We start from the raw sequence: 12,981 nt of genomic DNA, 5'->3' as shown, positions 1-12,981 counted from the left end.
AGTTTGATTTGCTTAGAAATAATTTAGATCAGCGAAAATTGCTGCTTCATGCAGGGCTATTCATTCGATCACGGTTATCCTTCCGTAGAGAAAAATTATTAATTTAATAAATTAGTACGTATTCAAAGCAAAAAAATATTTTTGCAGAGTAGGTACTACTTCATTACTTTGAATATAGTTATTTTCATATCGAAGATTGCTTATGTGCACCGGGTACCTGTGATTTTGGCCAATGCTTAATTGGTAATTGATATTTGGTTGCAGTCCATTGATTAACTATAGCTATGCTCTTTTTGTTGCACAAGCTTAAGAAATGACCCGCTTATAGAGCTTAAGTAATTAATAAATAATACAGTAGTAGTTAATGTGACGTATGATAAATGTTATTACAATCATCTTTACCTATAGCAGATCTATTAACTTTTCTAATTAGTAAGAATTAAATTTGATGTAAATACAAGAGTTGAGATCGGCTCGACCAATTTGACAATTTTCAAGATAAAACAACCTCAGTAGGTTTTGTTAATAAAGATAAATAGTAAATAAAAATAATATAAATCGGTTCTAATGTTAATGAACAAACCTCAAAGTTTTGGCGGTTGGAAATTTGAGAAAAGTATAGATTCGTTAATTGTGAAGTATACATGCAGGACTTAGTCCCAATTTAAATGTGATTGATCTGCTATTTCCAAAAACAAAATTGTATTTAGCAAATTTTCAAATTTTTCTGCAAACGTCCTTCATAGAATTATGGCGATTTTTCGCTACAATACTTTAAAAAACCAGAGAAATTCGTCGAAATAATTTTATTGCACGAGTTTCTCTGACGGACGTCGGACGTGCCGTGGTGGCTGTGGTATGATATCATAAAAATAATGTTGTATTTAAAACGATCGAACACCAGTAGGGAAGAGTATCAAAATGGCATATACTTTAATTGGATTAGGACAGGTCAGGTATACCTAATGATGTACATTACTAACCTTGAGATTCGTGTGTAACGGAACATAAAAGTGTTGAACTAATTTCAAATGGTATGCTGCTTTGTTAAGTTCAATTTGTCAATAAAAAAATGTATGTAGAGTAGTTAGTGTAATATCATATGAAAAGTTTGTAATCGTGAAGCCAATCAATGCTTAAGACTAAGAAAATCACGGAATTACGTATTAACACATCTTCGCCAAGAAAAATAAAGAAAGCTTACATTACAGCAGCGCCATAGGACATCTTTCTTAAGAATATATTACTGGCAGACGGAGACAAGCGTCTCTGCTTCCAAAAAACCCACAAACTACAAGAAGCTTTCCATGAGACTCTACAGATAAATAACTCAACCGGGTCATCAACAGAGGGAATAAAAAAAATATTTAGAGAAACAATAGAATACGAATGCAGTAGAAGGTACTTTACAATCAATCAAACAAGTACTTTTTAGTCTACGTGTATTCTGCAGTTTCTTTATCATGATCGACGGATAGGCGGTCTTTCTGACAACGGCAATGCAACTAACATGGTTAAGAGGTTGTTTAATGAGATAATGGACTGTAATAAAAAAAAACATAAGTTATAATGATTAATTGCTAAATACGTCTATGTTCACTATGAATCGCTATGAAAATCTCAGTGTGTGCACGCATGTGAATAAACGGGTCATTACGGATTCTCCCGATCCATTAACGATGCTTTTAGGTAACTCAAGCACCGGTCACCGTCCTCGCCGAGCCGGCGCTCGCGACGAAGGGCTCGACGAGTAAATTAGCCCATAGACACAGCCCACCGAGTTTCCGATCCGGTGGTAGATACTGCGAAGCACTGCCCTTTCCAGGGTTAGTGTTAGCAACACTGACGGTTTGAGCCGCATGAGGTCAACTACACGTTAGGGTGAAGCTGAAATAGCCCCTTAAGGCTATAAGCATAGGTAGGGATTTTTTTTTAATTGTATTAATGGCTAACTTCTGACTCCTGTAATTTTTTATAATTTGTTTTTTAATATTTTTTTTAAATGAAACAATTGCTAATTAGGATCCAATAAAAAGAGCCGCGTTCTTAGAAAGTTTAAGAGAAAAAAAACCGAACATGTAAATGATTTTTAAATACAAAAAAATGGTAGTCAAAATTTGTGTATAGTTTTAAATCGTAAACTTAAAGCTTGGAATTTTCAGAAATACTACGTAAAGTTATGGACACATGAGTTTTTCGTAAGATTTATATTATGTATGTGAATTTGCTGTCGTTTAGAGATAAACTTAATGCAATTTCATAATAATTCAACGTTATTAACTAATTATTAATCGGAATTATCATGGGGTGATTTTACGACTCTGGATTTTATTTTTTAATGAATTACGCAAATGCATATATTATGAGGCCGTTTTAATCTAATAATCTCACGAAATACTCATTGTAAAGCAATCTGTAATGATTATTGTGACAGTGTAGAAAATTTAATCTTGTAATCAAAATAATATGTATTGGATGACAATTTTTATTATTATATCTGATTTCGGTCTTTTATTTTTAATGAATTACGCAAACACATATATTATGAGGTCGTTTTTATCTAATAATCTCACGAAATACTTCTTGTAAAGCAATCTGTAATGATTATAGTGACAGTGTAGAAAATTTTATATTTTTTTATACAAACATTTGGTTCCTACTTATTAAGCATTGATTTTGCTATTATCACAGTATGCACAAATATGACAGGTGCTTGTTTTTTTTATCTAAATACAAATAAATTTGATCAGTTTTTTCCATACGCGAATCTATTATTTTAAGAACAGTACAAACAAATATGTATGTAAGACTAACTACTTTAAAGATAAATATTATTAGTAGACAAAAATTTACATAGAATATTTAAATCTTTAGAATATACTAAAGTTATTAGAGAATTAATATTACTAGGCCGGGGGATGTCTTTTGGAAGGATATCATAAAGAGGAGACACGATATTGGGGCGTCGAAGAAAATGTGCGATAGGGTACTCTCATCTAATCCACACTCACAAAGAGAATGGTCTCGGACTCTAATTTGGACAAGAAAAACAGGCTGCTGAGACAATTCTTTAGGGAGATGGCGGTGGGGGAATACCAGGGCTTAGAGGGAAGGCTCGGTTGCAAGTTACCATAATGCGTACCTACTGACTGACGAGAAATCTGCCAATTTTCATTCCAAGATTGAAGCATATCAGGTTTTGCGAGGGAATGTAAATCTCGAGGAAAAATTTTGTTATACTTGTTACAGCCCATGACAACAGCCTCCTTGGCACAGGAGTCAGCAAATTCTTTTACATTAATTCCGTTATGACTCGGGATCCAGACGAGAGTGACATCACTTCCGGAGCAGTGACATCGAAACAGTTTCTTTAATTTTTAATAAAATTTCATAATTGACTTTTGAATGCGATGGAAATTTAATTATGTCTTTAAGACAGCTTAAGGAGTCCGAAAAATTATTGAGTTACTAGCTGACCCAGCAGACTTCATAGTGCCTCAATCAATAAATAAAAGACCTAAACTTTTGGGGGACACATTAAGGGAAAAACAAAATTGTTATTTTTATTTCATTAAAACCTTTTCTTTTAAACCTTCTCTTTTAAACCTTCTCTGGACTTCCACAATTAATTCAAGACCAAAATTAGCCAAATCGGTCCAGCCGTTCTCGAGTTTTAGCGAGACTAACGAACAGCAATTCATTTTTATATATATAGATTTATAGAAGATAGAAGATTTAGACCACGGGTTTTAATAAAAAGAGCTGCTTTTAAAAGAGCAACAGTTTCATTAGAGTACACCGGGGAGGCCTGAGGGAGTTTGTATTTTAAGGAGATTTTAAGCTTAGAGATCCATACCGCAGCACCTACAGGACCGTTTTGGGATAATTTAGATCAGTGAATAGAGGATAATGATTAGGCCATTGTAGTTGGACTACATTTTGAAATTGTAAATTTGCCCCTGGGAGTCTTTATGGATCCCAATATTCAAAAAGGTAGTGGGACGAAATACATGATAGTCAAAAGAGAAAAGAAAGAGTGGGTATTTTGAGAAATCAGAAAAGTCAAATTTTGCAGTTTCTTATACGAGTTGACAAGAGGAGGTAAAGTTTTATGACACCAGTATCTAGACTTTACGGTCAGTTGAGAGTTGTAAGTGTCGTTTTATTACATGGCTCCAAAACAAGCAACCATGGTCAAAGTGGCTTCTAATTCAGGCGTTATAAAGAAGCTTCTGGCTGTAGGGATGTGAACCCCATTCAACACCGGAGCTGCGCGTAGAACATTGGTGCTCTTCTCAACTATATTGCAGATATAGTTTAAATGGTGGTAGGACCTCTTCAACTGGTGGTAGAACCTTTTGTGAGTCCGCACGGGTAGGTACCACCACCCTGCCTATTTCTGCCGTGAAAATTCTTGAAAAAGGCTACTATTAGGGTCAGAGATGTAACTTATATTAGTAAATAAAATTTTAGTTTTGTGTGCCATGAACAATAGCCTACTTCTTTTTCTTGAAATGACAAAAAAACGGTGTGGAAAATAAAAGTTCAGGTTTTATTCCAAAGATACTCAAAATTGCATGGTTTCGTTCTTAGCTGTTTTTTTGAATGATCTACATAATCTCTGTCCTATTTAGCAAACGAGATAGTCCGGCGTTCATTCAAAGCGCAGTACGCTCCATCACCATATTCTATCTTCTATATATATAAAAATGAATTGCTGTTCGTTAGTCTCGTTAAAACTCGAGAACGGCTGGACCGGTTTGGCTAATTTTGGTCTTGAATTATTTGTGGAAGTCCAGGGAAGGTTCAAAATGTAGATAAATATAAAATGCTCGGAAAGAAATAAAAATAACAATTTTGTTTTTCCTTTGATGTGTCCCCCGTCGGACGGACGGTCATTCCGATAGAGGCACCCGTCACGTGCGGACGTGCTCATCGTCCACTCGATCGCCCGGTCTTTGTTCGCCCGGCTTTTGTTAGCCCGGCCATTGTTCGCGCGGCCTGTGTTTGTGGTACATCTGCCGACTAAGTGCTCTTTCTGGAAGTTTTTATTTGTTTTGTTTCCTTTTGTTGTTTCTGTGTTCGTGGTACATCTGCCGACAAAGTGGTTTCCTGCAAGTTTTTATTTGTTTTGTTTCTTTTCGTAATTTCTGTTTTGTTGTGCTTTTTCTTTGTCCTGTAGTAATCGCGCCGCATTGCCACCTGTGTTCAATAGAACCGCTCAGGTCCGAGAAGTTGGGGCCTCGCCGCAAGGCGAGTGTTTTCAAGACCCGGGGCCGCCCCACCTGGGTACTCAGCGATCATGGACGCTGTATTCGCGGAATTCCTCCGACTTCGCCACCCACAGCTCGCCTCGGAGTTTTTGGCCTTCAAGGCCAATCACACTGCGAGCCCTCTCGAGGACTCCGCCGCGCTCGCTGCTCCTGCGTCGCCTGTACCTGCGTGCAGAGCTTCTGCATTGAGCACCGCAGCCTCTGTCGTGCCTGCCGCTCCCGTGTCGCCTATACTGGCGAGAAAAGCTGCTGCGTCGTCCGCCGTGACCATCGTTTCAGCTGAGCGATCATCCGCGGCCTCCGTCGCGCCCTCTAAAACACCTACACTTGCTCGTAGGTCGCCTGCACCCGCCTCCTCGTGCTCCGACTCTGACTCGGACATGGAGGTCGACCTCGCCCCCGCCTCATCGACGGATGGATTCACCCTGGTACAGAAGGGTAAGAAGCGTGCCGCGGAGTCTCGAGCTCCCGCGGCCGCTAAAATTAGCAAAGCCGTGAACGCGTCGCGCCCCCGCCCTCAGACTCCCGTTGCGCCCCCAGCCCGTGCCACTCCGTCGCCGCGTCCGGTGGCACAAAATAAAACCCAGACCCCTCCCCCGGTTATCCTTCAGGAGAAGGCAGCTTGGGATCGAGTTTGCCTGGCCCTTAAGGCCAAAAATATAAATTTCACGAATGCCCGTAACCTCGCGAACGGCATTCAAATTAAGGTTCAAACACCCGACGACCATAGGGCCCTCTCTTCTTACCTCCGTAAGGAGCGTATAAGTTTCCATACGTATACGCTCCAGGAGGAGCGCGAACTCCGCGTTGTAATACGCGGAATCCCTAAAGAGTTAGATGTAGAGCTCGTAAAAGCCGACCTGTTAGAACAAGGCCTACCAGTGAATTCTGTGCACCGTATGCACACCGGTCGCGGTAGGGAGCCATATAATATGGTTCTAGTCGCTCTCCAGCCTACCCCCGAGGGTAAGAAAATCTTTAACACACAGACCGTCTGTAGGCTCTCTGGTATCGCTGTCGAAGCCCCCCATAAAAAAGGCACTCCTAGCCAGTGCCATAACTGTCAATTGTACGGGCACTCTTCCCGTAACTGTCACGCGCGCCCCCGATGTGTTAAGTGTTTGGGCGATCACGCCACGGCCCTCTGCGCTCGCGACCAAAAAACCGCGACGGAACCGCCTAGCTGCGTCCTGTGTCGAACACAGGGTCACCCCGCGAATTACCGTGGTTGCCCCCGAGCCCCTAAAATAAATCGCCGCGTCGCCCGCCAAAACCGCCTCCGAGCTTCCGGCCCAGACATCAAAGCCTCGGCACCCTCTGCGTCGCAGGCTAAGCCAGCGTTCGTTCCGGCGGCGGTGCCCAGTGTCTCGGCCTGGGCAAAACCGCTGCCGTACACGAACACGGCTACAACTCCCTCCTCCGCGATTCGTCCCGCCCCCGCGACTCGTCCCTCTCCCGCGACTTGCCCTCCGACCGCGTCCGACAATCTCGCTTTAGCGATCGACTTCTTTCAGTCGATCAACTTTGAGCGCGTCAACGCTTTGGGCGACGCCATTCGCGCTGCCTCCACTGCACAACACTTTATCGCCGTTGTGCAGGAATACGCCGACGTATACGCGTCATTAAATACGTACGTCCTCCCCTCACTCCGCCGGTAATCAATGGCGTATATAAGTAGAATAAAGCCCCTATCCGTAACGATAGGATTTTTTAACGCTTACGGTCTCGCAAATCAACGTGATCAGGTTTCTGACTTTTTGCGTGACCACCAAATTGATATCTTTTTAGTGCAGGAGACCCTACTTAAGCCCGCGCGCCGTGACCCTAAAATCGCGAACTATAACATGGTCAGGAACGACAGGCTCTCTGCCCGTGGTGGTGGTACCGTCATTTACTATAGAAGAGCCCTGCATTGCGTCCCGCTCGATCCTCCCGCGCTCGCTAATATCGAAGCATCAGTGTGCCGAATCTCACTGACGGGACACGCGCCGATCGTTATCGCGTCCGTTTATCTTCCACCGGATAAGATCGTTCTAAGCAGTGATATCGAGGCGCTGCTCGGTATGGGGAGCTCTGTCATTCTGGCGGGCGACCTAAATTGTAAACACATCAGGTGGAACTCACACACCACAACCCCGAATGGCAGGCGGCTTGACGCGTTAGTCGATGATCTCGCCTTCGATATCGTCGCTCCGCTAACCCCGACTCACTACCCGCTAAATATCGCGCATCGCCCGGATATACTCGACATAGCGTTATTAAAAAACGTAACTCTGCGCTTACACTCGATCGAAGTAGTTTCAGAGTTAGATTCAGACCACCGTCCCGTCGTTATGAAGCTCGGTCGCGCTCCCGATTCCGTTCCCATCACGAGGACTGTGGTGGATTGGCACACGCTGGGCATCAGCCTGGCTGAATCTGATCCACCATCGCTCCCGTTTAACCCGGACTCTATCCCGTCTCCTCAGGATACCGCTGAAGCCATAGACATCTTAACGTCACACATCACCTCGACATTAGATAGGTCATCGAAACAAGTTGTAGCGGAGGACTTCCTTCACCGCTTCAAATTGTCCGACGATATTAGGGAACTCCTTAGAGCTAAGAACGCCTCGATACGCGCCTACGACAGGTATCCTACCGCGGAAAATCGTATTCGAATGCGTGCCCTACAACGCGACGTAAAGTCTCGCATCGCCGAAGTCCGAGATGCCAGATGGTCTGATTTCTTAGAAGGACTCGCGCCCTCCCAAAGGTCTTACTACCGCTTAGCTCGTACTCTCAAATCGGATACGGTAGTAACTATGCCCCCCCTCGTAGGCCCCTCAGGCCGACTCGCGGCGTTCGATGATGACGAAAAAGCAGAGCTGCTGGCCGATACATTGCAAACCCAGTGCACGCCCAGCACTCAATCCGTGGACCCTGTTCATGTAGAATTAGTAGACAGTGAGGTAGAACGCAGAGCCTCCTTGCCACCCTCTGATGCGTTACCACCCGTCACCCCGATGGAAGTTAAAGACTTGATCAAAGACCTACGTCCTCGCAAGGCTCCCGGTTCCGACGGTATATCCAACCGCGTTATTAAACTTCTACCCGTCCAACTCATCGTGATGTTGGCATCTATTTTCAATGCCGCTATGGCGAACTGTATCTTTCCCGCGGTGTGGAAAGAAGCGGACGTTATCGGCATACATAAACCCGGTAAACCAAAAAATCATCCGACGAGCTACCGCCCGATTAGCCTCCTCATGTCTCTAGGCAAACTGTATGAGCGTCTGCTCTACAAACGCCTCAGAGACTTCGTCTCATCCAAGGGCATTCTTATCGATGAACAATTCAGATTCCGTACAAATCACTCATGCGTTCAACAGGTGCACCGCCTCACGGAGCACATTCTTGTGGGACTTAATCGACCAAAACCGTTATACACGGGAGCTCTCTTCTTCGACGTCGCAAAAGCGTTCGACAAAGTCTGGCACAATGGTTTGATTTTCAAACTATTCAACATGGGCGTGCCGGATAGTCTCGTGCTCATCATACGGGACTTCTTGTCGAACCGCTCTTTTCGATATCGAGTCGAGGGAACCCGCTCCTCCCCACGACCTCTCACAGCTGGAGTCCCGCAAGGCTCTGTCCTCTCACCCCTCCTATTTAGCTTATTCGTCAACGATATTCCCCGGTCGCCGCCGACCCATTTAGCTTTATTCGCCGACGACACGACTGTTTACTATTCTAGTAGAAATAAGTCCCTAATCGCGAAGAAGCTTCAGAGTGCAGCCCTAGCCCTAGGACAGTGGTTCCGAAAATGGCGCATAGACATCAACCCAGCGAAAAGTACTGCGGTGCTATTTCAGAGGGGAAGCTCCACACGGATTTCCTCCCGGATTAGGAGGAGGAATCTCACACCCCCGATTACTCTCTTTAGACAACCCATACCCTGGGCCAGGAAGGTCAAGTACCTGGGCGTTACCCTGGATGCATCGATGACATTCCGCCCGCATATAAAATCAGTCCGTGACCGTGCCGCGTTTATTCTCGGTAGACTCTACCCCATGATCTGTAAGCGGAGTAAAATGTCCCTTCGGAACAAGGTGACACTTTACAAAACTTGCATAAGGCCCGTCATGACTTACGCGAGTGTGGTGTTCGCTCACGCGGCCCGCACACACATAGACACCCTCCAATCCCTACAATCCCGCTTTTGCAGGTTAGCTGTCGGGGCTCCGTGGTTCGTGAGGAACGTTGACCTACACGACGACCTGGGCCTCGAATCAATTCGGAAATACATGAAGTCAGCGTCGGAACGATACTTCGATAAGGCTATGCGTCATGATAATCGCCTTATCGTTGCCGCCGCTGACTACTCCCCGAATCCTGATCATGCAGGAGCCAGTCACCGTCGACGCCCTAGACACGTCCTTACGGATCCATCAGATCCAATAACCTTTGCATTAGATGCCTTCAGCTCTAATACTAGGGGCAGGCTTAGGGACCCCGGTAACCGTACTCGTCGAACTCGACAAAGAGGTCGACGTGCAACCTAACCCATGGATCAGCCCGCTGAGTTTCTCGCCGGATCTTCTCAGCGGGTCGCGATTCCGATCCGGTAGTAGATTCATTCGCGAAACAATTGCTCTTGAGTTGTTAGGTCTCCTTCGGAGGCGCTCGGGCAGTTGTTAGCAAATCCCACCCCTCTTGGCTGAGCCTTTGCTCGCCCACCTGTCCTGGTGAAACTGGAAAGGCCTTCGGGCCACCAGTAAACCTTTAATCATAAAAAAAAAAAAAAAAAAAAGGACGGACGGTTTGTTTTAAGTTTATTTTATACAATAGTTTAGGTCTTTTATTTATCGATTAAGGCACTATGAAGTCTGCCGGGTCAGCTAGTCTATAATAAAAATATAATAAAAAACTTTTCAAAAATAATTATTCAACCGTTCAGTAAAATATTATCGTTGCATATGTTCAAATTACATCCTAGATAAAATATATTGTAATATTACACTTGTTTAAACAATGACGACTTCGTCGCCATCACTTGAACGTGGCGTGTAAGTATGTCGCTTATGAGTAAGTTCGCATACAACATATTTCTTTTCAAATTTTATTTTTATGTTTTAAAGAAAACCACGACATTAATAGAAACTCTGATTTACGGCGTGAAATGAATCGTTCTCCTAAAATAAACATCCACGTCAAATTACATTTACATGAATTGTTACTTATCTGCTCGTTTATCATAAGACTAGCTTTTGCCCGCGACTTCGTTCGCGTGGAATAGTTACTTTGGAATAATTTTACCCGCGACTTCATTTACGTCGAAGGTGAAAATATTTTTGAGTAATAGAATGTTAAGGAGCTATTTAAGGTACCATAGTCACGCTTTTTAACCGACCTCAAAAGAGGAGGTTGATGATGAGAGGAGGTTCGACCACCATTTTTTATCTATGTATGTTCACCGATTTGCTTGAACTGATTCTGATAATTATTTTTCTTTTTTTTTTGTTCGAAAGGATAGACCTCCCGAATGGTCCTGTAATCATTAGGATCAGAATCTGATGATGGGATCCTGGAGAAATCGAGAAAAATCTACAATTTTCAAAGCCTATCTTGAAGTGATTTGGGTATTTCTTGTTATTCTGCTTATTCTGCGCAGCCGCGCACCGGCCATAGTTATTACATCATTATTATACGCGCTTGATCATTATTTTGCTGCGATTTTATTTTAAAACTGCGATATCTTATAAGATACTCATTGAAATCAAATGATATACAGGGCAAATTACTTTTAAATTAAATAACGTATTTATTTGGATAAGGATTAATATCATCTTCATAAAAACACCTTCACAAATATTTTTTAAAACAATTTTAGAACAAATGTAGTTAGCATGAAAAACCTTATAGTGAGCCAACCTTAAAATACAAACATAGGCTATCGCGGACTTTTTTTTAGAACTAGTAAAGGGGAACAATTCAGTCATAATTATTTTAGTGAAACTTTAACCGTTTCCGCAGCACACGCAGCGGAAGCTCTCGAAAAGAAGAAAAAAACGATTTTGAAACATTCTTTATTATATGTATACAGCCTACAGCCTTCCTCAATAAATGGGCTATCTAACACTGAAATAATTTTTCAAATCAGACCAGTAGTTCCTAAGATTAACGCCTTTGATTACACTGCTTTACAAAAAAAAAGTTTTTCTTTCACCCAAAGATAATTCATATTGTGTGTGTTTTCTACCGACCCCTTTACTACAAAAATATATGTCTCATAATTGTATCACGTCAAGTTTTTGATATAAACACATTCACCAGAATTCACCTAAGTAAGCTACCTTGTTGGAGGGGCGCCCGGTGGATACAGCCGCCGGGTATCGTCCTATCGTGCTGCTGGACGAGGCGGGAAAATTGCTGGAACGTATTCTGGCTGCCCGCATCGTTCGGCACCTGGTCGGGGTGGGGCCTGACCTGTCGGCGGAGCAGTACGGCTTCCGGGAGGGCCGTTCGACCGTGGATGCAATTCTTCGCGTGCGGTCCCTCTCGGACGAGGCCGTTTCTCGGGGTGGGGTGGCGCTGGCGGTGTCTCTTGACATCGCCAACGCATTTAACACTCTGCCCTGGACCGTGATAGGGGGGGCACTGGAGAGGCATGGAGTGCCCCTCTACCTCCGCCGGCTGGTTGGGTCCTATTTGGGGGCCAGGTCGGTCGTATGTACCGGGTACGGTGGGACCCTTCATCGTTTTCCGGTCGTGCGTGGTGTTCCGCAGGGGTCGGTTCTCGGCCCCCTCTTGTGGAATATCGGGTACGACTGGGTGCTGAGGGGCGCCCTCCTCCCGGGCCTCCGCGTTATTTGTTACGCGGACGACACGTTGGTCGTGGCCCGGGGGGATGATTTTAGGGAGTCTGCCCGTCTCGCCACAGCGGGAGTGGCCCTCGTCGTCGGAAGGATAAGGAGGCTGGGTCTCGACGTGGCGCTCAATAAATCCGAGGCTCTGTGGTTTCACGGGCCGCGGAGGGCGCCACCCGTTGACACCCACATCGTGGTTGGAGGCGTCCGGATAGGGGTCGGGGTGCAGTTGAAGTACCTCGGCCTCGTGTTGGACAGCCGGTGGGCCTTTCGTGCTCACTTTGCGGAGCTGGTCCCCCGATTGATGGGGACGGCCGGTTCTTTGAGCCGGCTGCTCCCGAATATTGGGGGACCGGATCAGGTTGTGCGCCGTCTCTACGCGGGGGTGGTGCGATCGATGGCCCTGTACGGTGCACCTGTGTGGGCTGAGCCGCGCAACCGGGCCACTATGGCTCGGTTCCTGCGCCGGCCGCAGCGCACCGTTGCCATCAGGGTCATCCGCGGATATCGCACCGTCTCCTTCGAGGCGGCGTGTGTTTTGGCGGGGACGCCGCCATGGGAGCTGGAGGCGGAGTCGCTCGCTGCCGACTATCGGTGGCGCAGCGAGCTTCGTGCTCGGGGCGTGGCGCGTGTCCCCGAGAGTGAGCTGCGGGCGCGGAAGGCCCATTCTCGGCGGTCCGTGCTCGAGTCGTGGTCGAGGCGATTGGCCAACCCCACGTGGGGGCTACGGACCGTCGAGGCGGTTTACCCGGTCTTTGATGACTGGGTGAATCGTGGCGAGGGACGTCTCACCTTTCGTCTGGTGCAGGTGCTGACCGGGCACGGATGCTTCGGGAAGTACCTGCGCCGGATAGGGGCTG

This window comes from Bombyx mori, chromosome 5, assembly GCF_030269925.1.
Source record: "Bombyx mori chromosome 5, ASM3026992v2".
In the NCBI taxonomy this organism is placed as follows: Eukaryota; Metazoa; Arthropoda; class Insecta; order Lepidoptera; family Bombycidae; genus Bombyx; species Bombyx mori.
This window is presented reverse-complemented; position numbering follows the sequence as displayed.